The sequence below is a fragment of the Rhinatrema bivittatum genome, chromosome 3, assembly GCF_901001135.1.
Source record: "Rhinatrema bivittatum chromosome 3, aRhiBiv1.1, whole genome shotgun sequence".
Taxonomy (NCBI): Eukaryota; Metazoa; Chordata; class Amphibia; order Gymnophiona; family Rhinatrematidae; genus Rhinatrema; species Rhinatrema bivittatum.
In genome coordinates, this window is record NC_042617.1 from 510040690 (window position 1) to 510063972 (window position 23283).

Sequence of the window (23283 nt, forward strand, 5' to 3'; positions counted from 1 at the left end):
GGCATTTAAATACATTAATGAAGTCGAAGAAATAAATATCAGGAGAATTACAGCACACAAAAGTGGATATTAATTAATATATCTGCAAAAAAGGTTCAAACAGATAACTGAAAGCTATTTCAACTGGTGAGTAGAATGCTAATAAAAAGCCAAAAGACAAAAAAAATGTGCTGAAGTGCACTGATTGTGGCGTTTAATTGGAACACACACGGAAAGGATGGGGGGAAAAAATATCAAACTTAGAAGAAAGATAGTAAAACAATGGTAGTAAAAAATGTAAATGCAAAGTCAGAGACAAACACTGCAGCGATTAGTTCAGTGTGAAGCAGGAAATGATTCAGGGTACTTACTGCTGGCATTTAAATGTCGTTTTTGGTGCCAAAATGTGTTTGATGTCTCAAGAAGGGAACATTTATTTAACTTCTTTTAATATACCGATGCTCAAGACAAAGTCTTATCGTACCGGTTTACAGCAGAACCAGGGGAAACCATTTAACTAGAAGTAAGAAAGTTACAATAAACAGGGAGTATAATTCAGGATCATTAAGAGAAGGATTAGCTTAACAGAACATAACTAAAGAGGTAATGTACAATAGCAACGAACAGTTGATCTGCATAGGGTGCTGGTTTAGCAGCTGATTTAGAATAGCAGTTTGAGCAAAAAACCGAAGGAGGCTTTTGGGGGGTGGGGAGGGATGGGGTACGAGAGATCGAGCTCATTAGGGAGTGACCCTTTAAGGGTAGGCTTGAGAAAACAGCCAGGTTTTCAGTTTCTTTCTGAAGGACAGATGGCATTGTTCTTGGCGAAGATCTGATCTTCGCCAAAAATTATACAGGCATGATCAATCTGATTATGCCTATATAATTAAATTGTATCTTTATTTATCTTATCTTAATTTTGAAAGAGGTAAAAAAAAGTTCATGTTTTAATAATGTATTAAAAACGTAAACAAGAGAACAACATAGAGAACAGTGAGTGCTTGCAGGGGCAATGTTAGGATAAAATAAAAAACTGAACGTACAAAGTTGGGCCAACCTTAAATATACTTGGAGTGCATCGGAGATTTGACATGCTATAGCACCACCCAGGAAAGAGATCTAGGCGTCATAGTGGATAATACTTTGAAATAGTCGGCTCAGTGTGCTGTGGCAGTCAAAAAAGCAAACAGAATATTTGGAATTATTAGGAAGGGAATGGTGAATAAAATGGAGGATGGCATAATGTCTCTGTATCGCTCTATGGTGAGACCGCACCTTGAATACTGTGTACAATTCTGGTCACCGCATCTCAAAAAAGATATAGTTGCAATGGAGAAGGTACAGAGAAGGGCAACCAAAATGATAAAGCAGATGGAACAGCTCCCCTATGAGGAAAGACTAAAGAGGTTAGGGCTGTTCAGCTTGGAGAAGAGATGAGAGTGTGTGTGTGGGGGGGGGGGGGGGGGGAATATGATAGAGGTCTTTGATTTTCATTTACCTGTTCTAGACCTTTCATGATTTTAGTTATTTACTCTTTCAGGATAACAGAAGGACTAGTGGGCACTCCATGAAGTTAGCATGAAGCACATTTAAAACTAATCAGAGAATTCATTTTCACTCAACACAAATTCTAGAATTTGCTGCCAGTGAATGTGGTTAGTGCAGTTAGTGTAGTTGGGTTTAAAAAAGGTTTAGATAAGTTCTTGGAGGAGACCATTACTTGCTGTTAATCAGGCTGACTTAGAAAATAGCCACTGCTATTACTAGCATCAGTAGCGTGGGATATACTTAGTTTTTGGGTACTTGCCAGGTACTTGTAGCCTGGATTGGCCACTGTTGGAAACAGGATGCTGGGCTTGATGGACCCTTGGTCTGACCCAATATGGCAATTTCTTATGTTATGTTTTTATGTAGATGAAAAGAATTTGGCTTACTGTCCAAACAAGTACTAAAATGTACACGCACTAAAACCGTGGCAAGAACTGAATCAAAGTCAGAATAAGTACTTTTAGCAAATATTTAGGTTCACAAGAGAATGGTTCCAAAAGCATTGTTAGGACCACTTGGAATATCTATTCCATTTGAAGAAATAATTTCTTCTACTTGATGGCTTCCTGGATGAGACTGTCCTTCTCTGGGTCGATCGAGATCCACAATTATCAAGTGTTCAACATCCATGCCGTTGAGGGCTGGGAGGTTGGGATGACAAAATATCCCTTTGTCTTGAGTTAAGAATGCAGAATCTGTCCCCCAGGTGTATAGGACTGCTGGAGAGTTGAACTAGATATGCAAACCATATCTATCTGGGTCAGGCTGGGGCTATAAGGATCAGATGAGCGTGATCAACAGTTGAGCAGGAAAATGTCCTAACCTAGCCTGAGATCACTGGGTAGAATTTCCTGCTTTGTTCTGAGGTGAAAAGATCCACTGAGAGGAGACATTGTAAATCGAATAATCTGTTTGCTACTGGGGCCATTCATGTGGATGAAAAGCTCTGCTGAAGTTATCTGCCAGAGTGTTGGAGATTCCTGGCAGATAAGTGGCTTATGGGGAGCTCGATTCGTGACTGCTCAATCCCAAACCTATAGGCCATGACCCTGTGCCTCCCTGCTTGTTGACATAAAACATTGAGACTTGGTTGTATGTCTGAATCAAGATGTGCTTTCCCTGGAGAAGATGAGAATGCTCAGAGGGTATACCTTATTGCTCTTAATTCTAGTAGGTGGATCGGAATCCTCAAGAGACAAAGAACACTGGGTTGAAAGGATCCCGAGTGAACACCCCATCCTTTGATGGAGACATTTCACTAGTGTTACTTGATGAGGGAACACTTGAAGAAGGGCTTCTTCCTTGAGAAATGAGGTGTGTAACCACTACTGCAACTCTCGTTTCATATCCCTTGTAACACGTACCACTATTGACAGTAACTGAGTTAGCTGATCCCTCAGAAAATACAAGCCCCACTGAAGGTAAAGAATGTGGAGCTGGATCAGTGGAACCACACGGATGGCTGCCATCAATATGTTTTAAGACCACCAGCAGCACTTAGGCTTTTGAGTGTGGTGAGAATAGCTTGAGGATGAGTGATCTTATGATGTTTGCTTTTTCTAAAGGCAGAAATGCTTTCTCCTCTAGTCATGCTCTGATAAACTTGAACATTTGAGTGGATCTAGCTTTCATTTCTCAAAATTGACTAGAAAACCCAATTGTAAGAAAAATCTTGTGCAGGGAATAGAATACTTTCTCCTGAGAACCCACCATGACCAGCCCATCATCCAGGGAATATCTGTATTCCTTGGTGACACAGAAAGCTCAATGATGAAAAACCCTGAATTACGGGTTCTGATTATTTGATTCAGATTATTTGTTCAGACCAATAGGCGAGATTGGGACTCCAGTCTGAGAAAATGTCATTGTAATAGTGGAGAGGAGAGGTTAGTTAGGATCGTTCCTTCCGTCTCCTTAGTCAAAGAGGTAAAAAAAAAAATGTCTCAACAAACCTGCAATCTGGTCAAGTGACTGATGTGTATATTGATCTGGCATGGGAAGAAGAAAATCCTCTTTGGAGACTAGGGTAAGTATGTTCCTGCAGTTGAATAAGTGGTTTGTTGGAAGTGAGCTGAACTATAGTACAGCAAAATTGCTTACCTTGTACAAGGTGTTATCCCAAGACAGCAGGATGTAGTCCTCACATATAGGTGACATCAGTAATGGAGCCCTATACAGAAAAACTTCTGTCAAAGTTTCTACAAACTTTTGACTGGCACAGTGTGCCCACTGAGCATGCTCAGCATGCTATGATATTCTCAGCCACAGGGTTCTCCCTTCAGTCTGTTTTGTAGCAATTCGTGTTAGCCAAAAATAAACTAATAAAACGTTATCTAAATGATTTTACAGCTCTTTGTTTCGTTCCTACTTCCACTCGACACAACCACCTGCTTTTTTGCAGCACTTTTATAGGTATCTAAGCACTCACAGTTACCGGCAGCAGTAGCGTCTTATGAGTTAATGTAATGATTTTTATGATCTTCTTAAAACAACACAGAGATGTTTCTATTTTATCCTCTTGCTAATCAGCATATATTCATTCCGTGTCTTGTAGCAATTGATTTATTAATTATATGTAGAATATAAAGCACACTTACCCGGCTGCATATAACTTATATTTCTCACTTTATGTATATATTTTTTCAACTGGGAGCTGTTTCAAAAGTGATTCATTATAACGCTGTTAAGTGTCTTGAATAATGTCAAATTAACATTGTTTTATTCTGGTTCATATGTTTTACATGTACACACAGACAAAAAAATTTTTTACAATATGCATTTAGAGTCAATATGTTTCTGTAATCTTCATTCACCTATTCACGTAGGAAGTATGTTCTTTTTTAATTTTTCAATCTTTCCAAACAAGATTTCGGCACATTTGCAACCCTTGTGTTGTTTATGAAATAAGAAACTGAGGTACCGCTGTCATTGAGAGTTTAACCAGCCTTTCCAATAGTGAGTACATACTCCAATACAGAGTGCAGCTCTCATTTATTGATATATAACATCAAGTTTTTTAAAATTCATCTTTCATATAAATTTTCTTAATACCATTTAAAAAGTTGTTTTTAGTGGAAATCACATTAACAAATGGTGCAAATATTATTTATTTCATTCTATTTAATTTTCACTACCTGTTATAATTATATTTGTTTAGTGCTCTATTTTTAATATGGTTAATACCAATAATCTTTTTATCATGCCAGCTTTGATGTTTTTTGAAAGGTCTATAAATATTTTTTAGAATTTTTAAGATTCAATATTTGTTTTCAATGAATTTATACGTTTAATTTACAGACCTTTTGTTGCACAGTCTTTTTTAAGACTTGGATTGTCATCATAACACGACTCAAGTAGAGGAAAAGACCACAAATTTAATTGTTGTTCTCATTTTCACATTTATATGCTGTGTCATAATTCATATTTACACCACATTTTCATGTTACCATTTTAATTGTGTTTCAGTTATGTTCTTATTATTATTTTTTATTATTTACAAGTATGTGTTATTGTATGTTGTAGCCCCTGATGTAGCCCCATTGTAAGAGGGCGAAACTCGGCCAGAGTTGGGCATTGTTCATATATTCGTGTTACTACCCAATAAAGGAAATAATTTGGACATCTGGCTGCTAATCCTGTTTTGTCGCCCTCACGGCTTTGTTAGACAGCCTTCCTTGCTGTTTCTTCAGTTGTGGACAAGCTGGCCATGCTGTACAAACATGCCCTATGTGTCCGGGAAACTGGCAGACCTAAGACCTGTGGGAGGACTCTTCTTAGGTCTAACTGCACCCTCTCCTCCACTCTCTCTTCCTGTATCCTTAATCTGAAGACCCTTAGAATACCAGACTCTTGCTCTAGTGGACTCTGGGCAGGAGGCAACTTCATTCTGAAACGATTAGTGGAGCACTTGCGGAGTCCCACCACCACCATGACGACTCCACTACTCCTATCTTCAATTCACGGGAAGCCCTTACTGGGCGAAGTAACCCAGCTCACTGAAGCAGTGAGTTTACGGACCGGTGCTCTCCATTTTCCTTCTTTGTACTAGAAAAGGCCATGCACCCTGTAGTACTGGGGCTACCGTGGCTGCAGCAGCATATGCCTCAATTCAATTGGGCCACTCTGGGGCTTTCACGTTGGGGTCCAGATTGCCATGGTAAGAACATAAGAAAATGCCATACAGGGTCAACCAAGGATCCATCAAGCCCAGCATCCTGTTTCCAACAGGGGCCAATCCAGGCCATAAGAACCTGGCAAGTACCCAAAAACTAAGTCTATTCCATGTTACCGTTGCTAGTAATAACGGTGGTTATTATCTAAGTCAACTTAATTAATAGCAGGTAATGGACTTCTCCTCCAAGAACTTATCCAATTCTTTTTTAAACACAGCTATACTAACTGCACTAACTACATCCTCTGGCAACAAATTCCAGAGTTTAATTGTGCGTTGAGTGAAAAAGAACTTTCTCTGATTAGTTTTAAATGTGCCCCATGCTAACTTCATGGAGTGCCCCCTAGTCTTTCTACTATCCGAAAGAGTAAATAACCGATTCACATCTACCCGTTCTACACCTCTCATGATTTTAAACATCTCTATCATATCCCCCCTCACCAGTTTCTTCTCCAAGCTGAAAAGTCCTAACCTCTTTAGTCTTTCCTCATAGGGGAGCTGTTCCATTCCCTTATTTTGGTAGCCCTTCTCTGTACCTTCTGCATCGCAATTATATCTTTTTTGAGATGCGGCAACCAGAATTGTACACAGTATTCAAGGTGCGGTCTCACCATGGAGCGATACAGAGGCATTATGACATTTTCCGTTTATTCACCATTCCCTTTCTAATAATTCCCAACATTCTGTTTGCTTTTTTGACTGCCGCAGCACACTGAACCGACTATTTCAATGTGTTATCCACTATGAAACCTAGATCTCTTTCTTGGGTTGTAACACCTAATATGGAAACCAACACTGTGTAATTATAGCATAGCTTATTTTTTCCTATATGCATCACCTTGCACTTATCCACATTAGATTTCATCTGCCATTTGGATGCCCAATTTTCCAGTCTCACAAGGTCTTCCTGCAATTTATCACAATCAGCTTGTGATTTAACTACTCTGAACAATTTTGTTATCTGCAAATTTGATTACCTCACTCGTCATATTTCTTTCCAGATCATTTATAAATATATTGAAAAGTAAGGGTCCCAATACAGATCCACGAGGCACTCCACTGTCCTCTCCCTTCCACTGAGAAAATTGTCCATTTAATCCTACTCCCTGTTTCCTGTCTTTTAGCCAGTTTGCAATCCACGAAAGGACAACACCTTTCGTGGATTGCAAACTTTTCCTAGAAGCCTCTCATGAGGAACTTTGTCAAACGCCTTCTGAAAATCCAAGTATACTACAGCTACTGGTTCACCTTTATCCATATGTTTATTAACTCCCTCAGAAAAGTGAAGCAGATTTGTGAGGCAAGACTTGCCCTGGGTAAAGCCATGCTGACTTTGTTCCATTAAACCATGTCTTTCTATATGTTCTGTGATTTTGATGTTTAGAACACTTTCCACTATTTTTCCTGGCACTGACGTCAGGCTAACCGGTCTGTAGTTTCTTGGATCAGCCCTGGAGCCCTTTTTAAATATTGGGGTTACATTTGCTATCCTCCAGTCTTCAGGTACAATGGATGATTTTAATGATAGCTTACAAATTTTTACTAATAGGTCTGAAATTTCATTTTTTAGTTCCTTCAGACCTCTGGGGTGTATACCATCCGGTCCAGATGATTTACTACTCTTCAGTTTGTCAATCAGGCCTACCACATCTTCTAGGTTCACCGTGATTTGGTTCAGTCCATTTGAATCATTACCCATGAAAACCTTCTCCATTACGGGTACCTCCCCGACATCCTCTTCAGTAAACACCGAAGCAAAGAAATCATTTAATCTTTCCGCAATGGCCTTATCTTCTCTAAGTGCCCCTTTAACCCCTCGATCATCTAACGGTCCAACTGACTCCCTCACAGGCTTTCTGCTTCGGATATATTTTAAAAAGTTTTTACTTTGAGTTTTTGCCTCTACAGCCAACTTCTTTTCAAATTCTCTCAGCCTGTCTTATCAAGGTCTTACATTTAACTTGCCAACGTTTATGCTTTATCTTATTTTCTTCTGTTGGATCCTTCTTCCAATTTTTGAATGAAGATCTTTTGGCTAAAATAGCTTCTTTCACCTCCCCTTTTAACCATGCCGGTAATCGTTTTGCCTTCTTTCCACCTTTCTTAATGTGTGGAATACATCTGGACTGTGCTTCTAGAATGGTATTTTTTAACAATGACCACGCCTCTTGCACACTTTTTACTTTTGTAGCTGCTCCTTTCAGTTTTTTCTAACAATTTTTCTCATTTTATCAAAGTTTCCCTTTTGAAAGTTTAGCACAAGAGCCTTGGATTTGCACACTGTTCCTCTTCCAGTCATTAAATCAAATTTGATCATATTATGATCACTATTGCCAAACGGCCCCACCACTGTTACCTCTCTCACCAAGTCCTGTGCTCCACTGAGAATTAGATCTAAAATTGCTCCCTCTCTCCTCTGTTCCTGAACCAATTGCTCCATAAAGCTATTATTTATTCCATCCAGGAACGTTATCTCTCTAGCGTGTCCCGATGATACATTTACCCAGTCAATATTGGGGTAACTGAAGTGTGATAATCCACAGAAGCAAACCTTGCACATAAGCAAGTACTCAGGAACACTGGTGCAGGAAAAAAGGCTCAATTCCATTAAAGTCAGTTAAAGTTCTTTTATTGTAGATTGTCACAGCTTATTCAATGCGGCAACTCCATTCAAAGTACCAGAAAACAATTTGAAGTCCCCCGACACGGTCCAGTGTTTCGCGGTAGCTGCATCGGGAGGGACCAGATCACGTTTTATATCTAAAAATATAACAACATGTTGTAAATAATGGAACAGGAAGGGCTGCTGGATAAAATATAAAGATACAAACACATACCTTTAAACATGGGCTCAGGAGCGCAAGCGCTCTCAGACATTGACAGCCATTTAAAGGACAAAAAAGGCGCGAGAGTTCCCCTCTCGCGAGACAATCTACAATAAAAGAACTTTAACTGACTTTGATGGAATTGGAATTGAGCCTTTTTTCCTGCACCAGTGTTCCTGGGTAATTGAAGTGTCCCATAATGGGGTAATTGAAGTCTCCCATTATTACTGCACTACCAATTTGGTTAGCTTCCCTAATTTCTTTTAGCATTTCACTGTCAGTCTCACCATCTTGACCAGGTGGACGGTAATATACCCCTATCACTATAGTCTTCCCCGACACACAAGGGATTACTACCTATAAAGATTCAATTTTGTATTTAGTCTCATGGTAAATGTCTGATGGAGGTCTCTCCTATACCCTGCATGCCAACTACCCCATTGATGCCTAGGTTGCCGCCTCAGTATGCATCTTTTCCAAAGAAGCCGCAGACGTACTACCTCCACACAGATCCTACGACTGCGCCATCAATTTGAAGCCTAACAATGAACCACCCAGAGGAAGGGTTTATCCTCTCTCCGTGGTAGAAAATAAAGCTATTTTTGAATACATACAGGAGAACCTTCAGAAAGGCTTCATAAGACCCTCCAAGTCTCCTGCCTGCGACTTCTTCTTTGTGGGGAAGAAGGACGGAACATTGCGTCCATGTATTGACTACAGAGGCCTAAACAAGACCACTGTGAAAAACCGCTATCCCTTACCACTCATCTCAGACCTATTTGATAGACTACAGGGAGCCAAGATATTCTCCAAGCTTTATCTCAAGGGAGCCTATAATCTAGTGCGCATTCACTCTGGCGATGAATGGAAGACAGCCTTCAATACCCGGGATGGGCACTTTGAATATCTAGTGATGCCCTTCGGTCTGTGCAACACCATGGCTGTCTTGCAAAACATGATGAATGACATTCTGCGTGACCTACTCTACAAATGTGTCGTTGTGTACTTGGACGACATCCTGATATTTTCCCAGGACACGAACACCCATCTGGAAGATGTCAAAAGGGTGCTGCAAAGACTCCGCGAGAATCGCCTATACGCCAAGCTGTCGAAATGCGAATTCCACAAAGAATCAGTGCCTTTCTTAGGGTACATTGTTTCCAATCAAGGTTTCCAGATGGACCCAGAGAAGCTGGAGAGCATTCAGAAATGGACACAACCCACAGGTCGAAAGGCTCTTAAGACGATTTCTGGGATTTACCAACTACTACAGAACATTCATCAAAAACTACTCCTCACTAACTGTTCCACTTAAAGCAATGACTAAGAAAGGTGCCAACATCGCCAATTGATCTATGAAGGCAGTAACAGCCTTCATAGATCCGGATCCGACCCTTCATCATAGAGGTCGATGCCTCAGACGTAGGCGTAGGGGGCCGTGCTAAGGCAGTCCGGGGACTCTAAGACCTTACACCCATGTTCTTTTCTCCCGGCGCTTCTTGCCAGCGGAGAAGAACTACGGCATAGGGGATAAAGAACTACTGGCTATAAAGATGGCATTCGAGGAGTGGCGCCCCTGGCTTGAAGGTGCACAAGATCAGATCACAGTTTTCACGGATCACAAAAATCTGGAGTACCTCCAGCACACTCAGCGCCTAAACCATAGGCAGGCGAGATGGACCCTGTTCTTTAACAGATTTGACTTTGTGCTGAAATACCACCCTGGAGATAAGAACATCAGAACAGATGCCCTATCTTGTTCATTTCTCTCTGAGGACGTATCTGATGAACCCCAACATATCATCGACTCGAAAAGAGCTTTCTTATCAGCTACTCACCCAGTACCTACAGATAAGACCACTGAACCCAAGAACCTAAGGAAAAAGCTGTTACCATGGGCTCACGACTCTAAACTGGCTGGACACCCTGGTCAACGCAGAACTCTGGCTAAACTACAGAAGTACTACTGGTGGCCCACCATGAAGGAAGATACGTTCTCCTACGTTGCTTCTTGTTCCAATTGTGCCAGACACAAACTGCCGCCCGGACGTCCTTGGGGCCTACTCCAACCCTTACCAGTGCCAGATGAGCCCTGGACTCACATTGCTACAGACTGTGGTAGACTTACCACTCTCAGGAGGTAATACCACCATCTGGGTGACAGTGGATCGTTTCTCGAACATGGCTCTCTTCGTGGTTCTCCCTGGCTTGCCCTCAGCCATGGAACTTGCAAAGCTTTTCATCACTCACATCTTTCGCCTACACAGCATGCCAAAGTATATAGTCTGACAGAGGAGCTCAATTTACAGCTAAGTTCTGGAAAGCAATGTGCAAGAAGTTTGATATCTCTCTCGACTTCACCTCTGCATACCATCCTCAGTCAAACGGGCAAATGGAGAGAATGAATAGGATACTCAAGCAGTTCATTCGCGCCTAATGTGGGTACACTTCAAAATGACTGGGCTGAACTCGCCATCAATTCTCATCCAGCAACATCAACTGGATCAACACCATTTGAAGTGGTCTACGGGTGACTACCATTACCACCCTTACCACTTCCAAGTTCAGTGTTGTCTCCGGCAGCTCAATCTACTGCCAAAGATATCCAACAACTATAGACTCAGACAAAAGAGATGCTTCGTAAAGCAGGACAAAGAGCTAAGAAAGGCTATGATGCTCACCGCTGCAAGGCTCCAAAATTTCAGCCTGGTGACAAAGTCTGGCTGTCTACAAAACATCTAAGACTCAAGATACCATCAGCTCGTTTTGCTCCACGCTTTGTCGGACCCTTTCCCATTCTCAGACAACTAGGTACTCTTACGTACAGTCTGAAGCTTCCACCAGCAACGAAGAATCATAAAGTGTTCCATGTCTCACTACTGAAACCGCTAGTCCTTAGCGAGTTCTCCACCAAGACACCGGAACCTACACCTATAGATGCAGAACAAGACATCAAATACAAGGCAGATGCTATCCTTGATGTGAGAAAGAGAGGCAGAGTATGGGAATACCTGTCATGGGAGGGTTGTGGACCTGGAGAAAACTCTTGGGAACCTTTGGCAAATATCATGGACAAAGATGTTTCAGCAATACCACAGAACGCATCCTCAGAAACCAAGACCAGATAGTAGGTCTGGAGGGGGCCCTTTGAAGGGGGGTACTGTTGCATCCAGTCTCAGATGGCATTGACCCTTGTGCCTCACCTTTTTCTCTGTTCTCCCCGCTAGCCTTGGGAAGATGGCTACCGCCGTGTCTGCAAGCCGCATTCTCCGGCGTCCCCGGAATGTCTATGGCAAAGCCTCACGCATTGTTTCTCCAAAGGGCCTCCTAGGGTGCGCATGCGCACGCCACCCACGTCTTTATCCACGTCAGGGCGGGAACCTCAGGGGCGTCCCCCCATCTGGGTATTTAGCCTACGCTTGTTTGCTAGCTCATTGAGTTAGCAAGCATTGGACTTGTGCCGGTCTAAGCTACTCTGCCGCTTCAGTGCTGCCGCTGGAAGCTCTCTCTGCCCTTCGGGATATTCTCTAACCTGGGTACCCGCTCCTTGGAGGCCCTTTGCTTTCTTTCAGGTGCCCTACTGGGATCAGGTACTTGCTCCTCGAGGGCCTGTTCTCCCCACCTCAGTGCCTGTAACCATCTACTTCTGCCTAGTGGAATCGCCAACCTACAGCTACCATCTAGTGAGTAATCTATTCTCAGTCTGTCTCATCTACAGCTCTGCCGTGCTGGAAAACCTACACCTGGATCTCCCTATATCATCTTGGTGGGACGGGTTCCCTCTGCAGAGGGTCCCTGGACTGCTACCTCTGGATCACCTCACTACTGCCACCTCTGGTGGTATACATTAGCTGTACAATAAAAGACAATGGTGAGATTACTTACCTGATAATCTCGTTTTCCTTAGTGTAGACAGATGGACTCAGAACAAATGGGTATAGTGTGCTCGTGCTAGCAGTTGGAGACGGATCTGACATCAGCACGGGTACATATACCCCCACAGGAAGTGAAGCTCTTCAGTAATCTTCCTTGCAAAAGCTGTTATGGAGATATGTGTACTGACTATCAAGAAAAAAATAGTTAAAACAGGATTCCCCTGACCGATTGATAGTAGCTGGAGACCGCCAGCATTCCCAACCGGAAGGCGTCGACACCTGGCAGAGTGGACGCACTCATGTAAGAAGTGATAAGGCTTACCTTGAATCAGTGAACCCAATGACTACAGGCAGCTGGGCGGGATGCTGAGTCCATCTGTCTACACTAAGGAAAACGAGATTATCAGGTAAGTAATCTCCACATTTCCTGTCGTGTAGCCAGATGGACTCAGAACAAATGGGATGTACAAAAGCTTTACTCCCGGACTGGGCAGGAGGCTGCCTGAGGACCGTGTAAGACCGCCCTCGCAAATGCTGTGTCCTCCCTGGCCTGGACATCCAGACGGTAGAACCTGGAGAAGGTATGGAGGGAGGACCACGTCGCTGCTTTACATATTTCTGCAGGTGACAGCATCCTAGATTCAGCCCAAGATGCCGCTTGGGCTCTGGTAGAATGAGCCTTGACTTGAAGAGGCGGTGACTTCCCGGCCTCTACGTAGGCCGCTCTGATAACTTCTTTAATCCAGCGGGCGATGGTGGGCCGAGAGGCCGCTTCACCTTGTTTCTTCCCGCTGTGAAGGACGAACAGATGGTCAGTCTTTCGTACTGTTTCTGTCATTTCCAGATATCTGGGCAGCAATCTGCCGATGTCGAGATGGCGTAGCAAACGCCCTTCTTCAGATTTCTTCAAACCTGCCGTAGTTGGCAAGGATATGATCTGGTTGAGGTGAAATTGTGAGACTACCTTAGGCAAGAAGGATGGAACCGTGAGAAGATGGATAGCCTCAGGAGTGATTCTGAGAAAGGGATCACGGCAGGACAGCGCTTGTAGCTCTGAGATGCGGCGTGCTGAACATACAGCCAGCAAGAACACCATCTTCAAAGTGAGAAAAAGGAGAGAGACAGTCCCCGCAGGGGTCTGAAGGTGGATCCCGCGAGGAAATCCAAAACAATGTTGAGGTTCCACAAAGGCACTGGCCACTTCAGTGGCGGACGAATGTGCTTAACTCCTTTCAGGAAGCAAGAAACATCTGGATGCGTGGCAATGGTCTTACCATCCCTCCTGGGACCATAGCAAGACAGCGCAGCCACCTGAACCTTGATGGAGCTGAGGGAGAGACCCTTCTGAAGTCCATCCTGCAGGAAATCTAGAACAATAGGGATAGTAGTCGCATGTGGATTGGTGCCCTGAGTGTCGCACCAGGCTTCAAACACTCTCCAAATCCTTACGTAGGTGAGGGAAGTGGAAAACTTGCGAGCTCGGAGGAGTGTATCTATCACTGGCTCCGAGTAACCTCTTTTCTTCAGCCTAGCCCTCTCAATGGCCAGACCGTAAGAGAGAATTGAGCCGGATCCTCGTGGACAATGGGACCTTGACGCAGCAGGTCCCTGAGCGGAGGCAGGGGAAGGGGCTCCCCTGCCAGTAGTCTTCTCATGTCCGCGTACCAGGGTCTTCTTGGCCAGCCTGGTGCCACCAGAAGAACTAGGCCCCGGTACTTCTGAATCTTGCGGATAAGGGTGCCCAGCAGGGGCCACTGAGGAAAGGTGTATAGCAGGGCCCCTGGAGGCCATGGCTGAACCAGGGCGTCGATCCCTTGAGAGAACGGATCTCGCTTGCGGCTGAAGTATCTGGGTACTTGAGCATTGGACCTGTCCGCTAACAAGTCCATGTCCGGAATCCACCAGTGATCCACAATCATCTGGAAGGCTGTGGGAGACAGCTGCCATTCCCCAGGATTTAGACTTTCTCTGCTGAGGAAATCTGCCGTGGTGTTGTCCCTTCCGGCAATGTGGACGGCGGAGATGTCCTGAAGATTCGCCTCTGCCCAAGCCATCAGCGGGGCTCTCTCGAGGGACACCTGTTGGCTTCTGGTTCTGCCCTGTCTGTTGATGTATGCCACCGTGGTGGCGTTGTCTGACATCACTCTGACTGCTCTGTTCCTCAGTCTGTGAGCAAATCGTAGGCATGCCAATCGGACTGCCCGGGCCTCTAGACGGTTGATGTTCCACCCTGACTCTACTCTGTTCCACCGCCCTTGTGCAGTGAGTTCTTCGCAGTGTGCTCCCCAGCCGCTCAGGCTGGCATCTGTGGTGAGCAGAGTCCACATAAGGGAGGACATCTTCGACCCCCTGCTCGTGTGGAGCGGGGGCTCCATCGAGAGAGCAGGGAGCATTGTCGAGGTCTCATATGGGCCCTTGCCCAGGATACTACTTCCAGGGTGGATGCCATGAGACCGAGAACCTGCAGGTAATCCCAAGCCGTGGGCCGACAGGCGCCCATCAAGGACCGAAGACGCGTCTGAAGTTTTAATCTTCTCTTGGTGGTGAGACTGACTGTGTCTGCCTGGGTGTCGAACTGGACCCCCAGATATTCCAGAGATTGGGAAGGCTGTAGGCAACTCTTGTTTAGGTTGACTACCCATCCCAGGCTTTCCAGAAGGGCGATCACTCTGTTGGTTGCCCGATGGCTCTCCTCTCGTGATTTTGCCCTGATCATCCAATCGTCTAGGTAGGGATGGACCAGGATTCCTTCCCGTCTGAGTGCCGCCGCTACCACTACGATCACCTTGGTGAAGGTCCGCGGCGACGTGGATAGCCTGAAGGGCAGAGCCCGGAATTGGAAGTGGCGCCCCAGAACCTTGAAGCGTAGGTAGCGCTGATGATCCTGATGGATCGGGATATGCAGGTAGGCTTCTGATAAATCCAAGGCCGTGAGGAATTCTTCTGGCTGTACTGAGTTCTTGACTGAGCGCAGAGTTTCCATGCGAAACCTCGGGACCCGCAAGTATCGATTGACTGACTTGAGGTCCGATACGGGCCGGAAAAGTGCCCTCCTTCTTGGGTACCATGAAATAAACGGAATAATGCCCAGAATTTGTTTCCCGTGCAGGTACCGGGATTATGGCCTTCAAGGACAGTAGCCTCGCCAGTGTAGCTTCCAATGCTGCCTTCTTGTGGATCGGACACAAAGATTCCACAAACCTGTCTGGAGGTAGATGATGGAAGTCCAGAAAGTAACCCTCTCGGATGATGGCGAGGACCCACTGGTCCGACGTAATCTCGACTCATCTGGGGTAGAAGAGTGTTAACCTGCCCCCTATGGCCCCGTCCCCCAGATGGATCGGCTGAATCTCATTGGGAGGCGCGGCCGGGACCTGAACCTGAGCCGGCTCCCCTCTTCTGCTGCTTGGGTCGAAAGGACTGGTTCCTGGCCTGAGGACGAGGTGCCTGATAGCGGCCCCTATAGGGACCGAAGCGTTGAGAACTCCTGCCTCTGGAAGGTCGTGGAAAGGCACGCTGGTTCCTCTTGAACCTGTCTTCCGGCAGTCGAGGTATTGGAGAGGCACCCCATGTGCTGGCCAGTTTATCCAGGTCGCTGCCGAACAGGAAAGAACCCCTAAAGGGCATTCTGGTGAGGCGTGTCTTCGAAGGAGCATCAGCAGACCAATTCCGTATCCAGAGCTGCCTCCTGGCAGCTACAGAAGATGAGATCCCCTTGGCTATTGTACGGACGAGGTCGGATGCAGCATCCGTGAGGAACGAGAGAGCGGACTCCATGTCCGCTGCCGGAGCATTGTTCCTAACCTGTGACAAACAGGAGGGCGTCACCACTGTGCAGCAGGTTGCGATTCGCAAAGACAGAGCTGCCACCTCAAATATCTGTTTCAGGATGGCGTCCAGTCGCCTGTCATGAGCCTCGAGGGCCGCCCCCCCTCAACTGGAATGGTAGTGCGCTTGACCACAGCGCTAACTAAAGCGTCCACCTAAGGGCACGCCAGCATCTCCTTGATGGCAGGATCCAGGGGGTACATGCCCATCAGGCCCCGACCCCCTTTGAATGAGGCCGCTGGTGCAGCCCATTCCAGATCTATCAGTTGCTGTGCGGCTTGCAAGAAGGGAAAATGGCGGGCTTTTGGACGAAGACCTTCCAGCAGAGGGTTCTGTATAGATGGCACCGCAGTGCTGGGCCCTGAAATATCCAACTCCGCCAGGTACTGAGATATTAGGTCGGAGAGATCTTCTTTGGGAAAGAACCGCCTCATAGTTCGATATGGCTCCATCCCCGAGGGAAGTTCCCCCTCCTCGGAGGGTTCTGATTCAGTCTCCGAGACATCAGGGTCCGCCTGAACCGGACTGCCCGGAGGCGGGTGCGCTCGCCCACGATAAGGGCGCGAAGGTCCAGGGGCAGGGTCCGCTGGAGCAGCAACAGGAGCAGCAGCCCCAGTAACAGCAGGACCTGGACGGGAGGCTGATTGCATCTGTACAAAGGCATGGATCCCCTGAAAGAGATCCACCCGTGAAATGGAGGTGGTCTCAAGTCATCGGGGTACCAGCTCCCCCGGGATTCCAGGTTGTTCGAGACTGCCTGCGAGATCCGGGGTGGCCCCTGGAGAACTATCAACAAACCTCGGTTGAGACTGGTCCTGGCCCGAGGCTCCCACTGCCTCCTCACATTGGGCACAAAGGGAGTCTGGCTCCTCGCTGTGCGTGGCTCTGAGCTGGCATGCTGAGCAGAGGCCGAGAGCTTTCACGCCGGTTTCAGGAGGTGCCGCCGCCTGGGACCCCGGGGGCATTCGATTGGTCCATTGCGCTAAATAATATGCCCAATAAGCAAATCGGAAGGTGATCCCACGTAGCCAAGGCAAAAAAAAACAAGGGGACAACCTTATGCCGTGGGAAGATTTATTAAGTGTAATTACAGAGCCCGACTCCGGCCGAGTTTCGCCAGTTAAGGCTGCATCAGGGGATGATTTCTGATGTCAAAACGAAAATACATAAAGAAATTCTTATGTCAGATTTCAATCTTTGGTTTAGAGATATTGCAAAATTACTGCATAAACTTGAGCGTGACACGCTGTTAGATCGTGAAGTGGAAATAACTGTATGCAGGATCAAGATTGAAATCTGACATAAGAATTTGTTTATGTATTTTCGTTTTGACATCAGAAATCATCCCCTGATGCAGCCTTAACTGGCGAAACTCGGCCAGAGTCGGGCTCTGTAATTACACTCGCTAAATAATATGCGGCAGCAATATGCGCTTAATACAACAGGCGCTTAATAAAGCGTGCGCTCAATCTAATATGCGCTCAACAATATGCGACAGCTATATACGCTTAATACAATATGCGCTCAATAATAAGCGGCAGCTATAGACGCTGAATACAATACACACTCAAAAATATGCGGGCCAGCCATATACGCTAAACACAATATGCGCTCAATAAGGTGCGGTCAGTAATATACGCTAAATACAGTATGCGCTCAATAATATGCGGCCAGCAATATACGCTAGACACAATATGCACTCAATATGCGGCCAGCAACATACGCTAAACACAGTATGCGCTCAATACAGGAGCCTATCATGGGCGCTCAATACCTGAACAGGGCCAACAAAATGGCGACCACCGCGGCGTGCCGCATATAGGCAATGCCACCAATCCTCGAACTTCGGAGACCAAAAAGTGAAAGTTGTGCGCCTTACCTGATCATCGGCGCTTCCCGGCTAGAACCCGGGCGGTCTCCGGCTGCGGGGGAGAGGGGAAATACCATCACCACCGCGCTTGAGGAATGCACCCGCTGCCTCCCAGGTCCACGCCAGGACAGAGGCGCCTCTGAGCCCGCAGGCTTGGTCCCTGCCGCGATTCGGCCACCGGACCAAGGCCTAAACCTCCGAGGGAGCACGGAACTCACCTCGGGAAACTCAACTGGGGGAGGGACCGATTGGTATCACTGCAGGAGTGCGGGGTTCGATGTTCCTGTAAAGATTTAGTAAGTAGAAGTAGAAAAGTAGAAAGTAGATTGGAAACCCGCTCAGCGAGCGTGCAGGCTCTCCAAACTGCTTTGGAGACGGAAATTACTGAAGAGCTTCACTTCCTGTGGGGGTATATGTACCCGTGCTGACGTCAGATCAGTCTCCAACTGCTAGCACGAGCACACTATACCCATTTGTTCTGAGTCCATCTGGCTACACGACAGGAAAAACTCTGTTTGTGCGTCCTGAGTTTAGCCCAGTATTGTGGCTCCCATGGGCGTGGTCATCTTCCACAGCACCCAAGAATCCACTCAAACACCTCAAAACCATAACAGTCGTTCCAACATTGTTACCTCTCGCACCAAATCTTGCGATCTACTAAGGACTAGGTATAAAATAGTTTCCTTCCTTGTTGTTTCTTTTATCAACTGCATACAATAAAACTTAATCAATATATCATCTAGCAAATGGATCACTGGAAAAAAGTTAATTGTCCAAATATATATATATATATATATATATACATACACACACACACACACACACACACAAATGCTAGAAGTCTAACAATAAGATGGGGGACCATCTAAGAGGATATATATTGATATATATTGAAACTGAAGAATGTGTCACATACAGCATTAAAGAATCCTCTTAGATGGTCCCCCATCTTACTGTTAGACTTCTAGCATTTGTATACAGAAATTTCAAAGTATGTCTTTGTTTATATTAACAACCTGCTTATTACTTAACAAGCTAATTTGGAATCTTTCTGCTCTTTATTTAAAAGACACCTGGTCCACTTTAGCATCTGTTGCAACCTCTCTACTGGGAGAGATGTTCTCAGATGCATAATGATAACCCCAAGAATGCTTAGACTCCAAATCAGAATAAGGTATCACGGTTGTCCAAGTCTCCCTATGGTTAGCAGACAAGGCCTCTAAGGGATCCCCTTGACTGCAAAGGCCAACACTCCAATGAATCTCTGCACCTAAGTAAAGATTTCTTCACAAATGTGCTGGAGATGTACATCAGTGCAGTGCATATTGAAGTAAACACCTCTCAAGATTTCTGCACTGATACCATTCCACGAGCTGTCGCATGAGTCTCTAGAACTGGGTGAACATCAGTCTTCATTGACATTGATAATGCCAATGAACCAATGTTAACCAGGCTGAATTTACTGCTTCCTGGATCCTTCCATTCAACTCAAAAATTTCTAATGATAAAAATGTGGAGAACAGGAGTGGTGGTCATGTCTTCCTATGTCATCATAAGCACTTGAAAATTGTCACAAACCCTGGAGTGACTCAAGGCGAGCAGCCCTCTCTGCAGAGGATGCTTGGGAAGACATGGCCACAGCCAGTATCTCCCTGCTGCTTGCAATAAGCATAGACGATGACTTATGTCATTGCTTTTCCTCTCCATGCTGAATCCCCCAGTGCTGGCACCAATGAAGCAGAACCTCTCACTTTTAATCAGGTGGGTGGAGCTATACCATGGTCTCGCTCCTTGTAGTGCTTGACTTGAATGAAGGTCAATGTACCACATATGGGAGGTCAAGAGGGAAAAAAGAAGCTTGTCCATTTGCCAAGGCATCGATACAGCTAGAGCCTCATTCTTCCAGCAGCTGAAGAATCTGTTGGCCTTGGAGTTCTTGCAAGTTGCCATGAAGTCCATGTGAGCGAAGCCACACCAGTCTATCTTCCAAGAGGCTTTCTGGCAGAGATCCCATTCTCATCTAACATATTCCTGCTGTTTTCTACTCCATGTGAGACTACGAGCGTTGTAAGATTCTGCTCTATCCACCAGAATAGTAGACGTACCTCTTGGGATACTATCAGGTTAAGAGTACCCCCTTCCTATTCACATTAGCTACAGATGAAATAGTATCCAAGAGCACCTAAACTATCATTGCCTTCACTAAGAGTAGGAAGTATAACACAGCCAATCAGACAGACTGTTTCCAAACTGTTTATTGAGCCTGAGGCCCCCTCCTTGGACAAGAGTTCCTGGGTTGCCTGATTGCTACAGTGAGCTCAGCAGACTACTAGGCTCTCTTGCTACATGACTGCAATCCAACTGGAAAGTTCTATACTCATTGCCCTGAAAAAATTATGAACACCAACCACTAAGACTTCCTCAGTGAGCAGATGGGGAAAGATGATCATAGTCCTACAATTGTAGGGACTAATGAGACAAGGAGACCTGAAGAATTTGCATGCAAGCTCTAGCCCAAGGAATCTAGTCCAGGATGGCTGCCATGGAACCCAGACACTAGAGATATCCAATAATCCCAATACTGGGAGCCTTCAGAGACAGCAATAACTGCATCTGAGCTAGTAGCTAGGCTATTCTCTCCTTTGTCATGATCAGCTGACTGATATCAAAGCAAGCCCCTACATACTCCAGATGCTAGAAAGAAAACAAATTGTTCTTTGTGAAGTTCATTACCAAATTTTCTAGGACTTCAATCACCCTGGCCAAGGTCGAACTTCTGAAATGACTTTGCCATGATCAGCCCATCTTTCAAGTACAGATAAACCATGACACTATGGTGCCACATGGTAGAAAGCTGCAAACACTGCCTTCAACTTGAAGATTCTTGGCACTGTGGATAGCCTTAGGGGCTCTAAACTGGAAATGTTTCCCTAGAATGTAAAAAAAAAAAAAAAAAAAAATGGTGAAAACTCTGGTGATCCTCCTGATGAAATTGTGAAAGCAAGCCTCAAAGATCCACAATGTTTGAATTGAATTGTGTCTCACTTCCACAATGATACAGCAAATAAACTCCATATGGAAACAAGAAATCCAAAAACATCTGCTGACCCATTTTAGATTGAGAATGGCCCAGAAGAAACTATATTTTTTTTTAAATATATGGAGTGTGCCCTAGACCCTGAGCCTCAAGTGGAACTGGAACTACAGCTTCCAGACATTGAAGCCTCTCCAAAGTTACCTTTACTACCATCCTTTTGGAGTATCACTCACAGAGGGACACACTATAAAAGCATTGGAAAGGCAAGCGGTAAATTCTAGGGAATAACTATTCTGCACAATATCAGGGCCCACTAGTACAAAGAGTTGAGTCCAATTCCAGAAAAACTGCTGGAGGTGGATATCTTTGGGATTATAGTTTAAAATATGTACATTCCACCTCTTTTCAATAAAACTGCATGAGCCAGATTACAGCAAGGTAAGAAAGAGCACCTAAAATATAAACAAACATCATCTATTATTACCACAGAGGGGGGATCCACAAACTCATTGAGCTGAACAGCAGAGCCCTGGAAGACTCAGTATTGTTACTCCTAGATTTTCTTGTACCATGAAAAGGAACAATGCCTTCCTCAAAATTTGATCACCTGGGAGGAAAGTTGTTTCCCTGACCTGTATCTTCTGTAATACCTGCCAATATGGGGAGTCAAGCTAACACTGTTCTCTGGGAGCTTAGACATGGAAGAACAGAAATGACGGCAGAAAAGGACCAAATGGTCCATCCAGTCTGCCCAGCAAGTTTAAAAAAGTAAATATATTTCTCTTAAGGGTAGTAATATCTCCATAAAAACATCAGCTAGTGACTTTTTACTGGGTGATGAGCTTTCTTGAAAATTCAGACAGTGATGCTTGACCATAGAAGCAATCCTGTGAAATTTTCCTTTAAGTGCTGATCGGGGTACATACAGGGAACCTGTGATTTTTCCTTTATGTCTGCATATTATTACCGCAGACCATAGAAATCGGGGTAATGATACGCAGACATAAGAGGAAACATATAGAAACATAGAAACGACGGCATAAGACGACCAAAACGGTCCATTCAGTCTGCCCAGCAAGCTTTCAGTTTTTTTCTTCCCATACTTATCTGTTACTCTTGTCCCTTGTAAGAGACTTTTTGTTCTATTTCCCTTCCACCCCCGCCATAGATGTAGTTAGCAGTGCTAGAGCTGCATCTAAGTGAAGTATCTAGCTAATTGTTTAGGTGTAGTAACCGCCGTCATAGCAAACTACTCCCACGCATGTTTATCCAGCCTGTGCAACTCAGTCCTTGTTGGTTGCTGTCCAAATATAAATCATCTTTTCATCATTCCCCTTGCCATTGAAGCTGAGAGCTATGCTGGATATCACTGAAAGTGAAGTATCAGGCTTATTTGATTTGGGGTAGTAACCGCTGTATCAAGCAAGCTACTCCTCTGCTTTTTTGTGGATGCAAATCCTTTTTTTTCACATGTCCTCTTGCCGTTGGAGCATAGAGCAATGTTGGAGTCGCATAACCGTGTGTATGTTAATTGAATTAGGATATTAATCTCCAGGTAGTAGCCGTCATTCCCACAAGCCGCCCCCATGCCTCTTCACTTCATTCACATCCTCTAGACTTTATGGATCCACAGTGTTTATCCCACGCCTCTGAACTCCTTCACAGTTTTGGCCTTCACCTCTTCCTCCGGAAGGGCGTTCCAGGCATTCACCACCCTCTCCGTGAAGTAATACTTCCTGACATTGGTTCTGAGTCTTCCTCCCTGGAGTTTTAAATCGTGACCCCTGGTTCTGCTGATTTTTTTGCAACGGAAAAGGTTTGTCGTTGTCTTTGGATCATTAAAACCTTTCAAGTATCTGAAAGTCTGTATCATATCACCTCTGCTCCTCCTTTCCTCCAGGGTGTACATATTTAGATTCTTCAATCTCCTCTCATAAGTCATTTGATGAAGACCCTCCACCTTTTTGGTCGCCCTTCTCTGTACTGCCTCCATCTTGTCTCTGTCCCTTCGGAGATATGGTCCCCAGAACTGAACACAGTATTCCAGGTGAGGCCTCACCAAGGACCTGTACAAGGGGATAATCACATGCCTTTTCTTACTCTATATTCCTCTCTCTATGCAGCCCAGCATTCTTCTGGCTTTAGCTATC

At 45.1% G+C, this 23283-nt stretch overlaps 1 protein-coding gene across 5 annotated transcripts in view; it reads right to left on the reverse strand.

The window, feature by feature from the left end:
• LOC115088174 (serine/threonine-protein kinase PDIK1L-like) overlaps positions 1–23283 on the reverse strand; it is a 292604-nt gene that overhangs the window by 193478 nt on the left and 75843 nt on the right. The gene's annotated exons all lie outside the window — the stretch shown is intronic.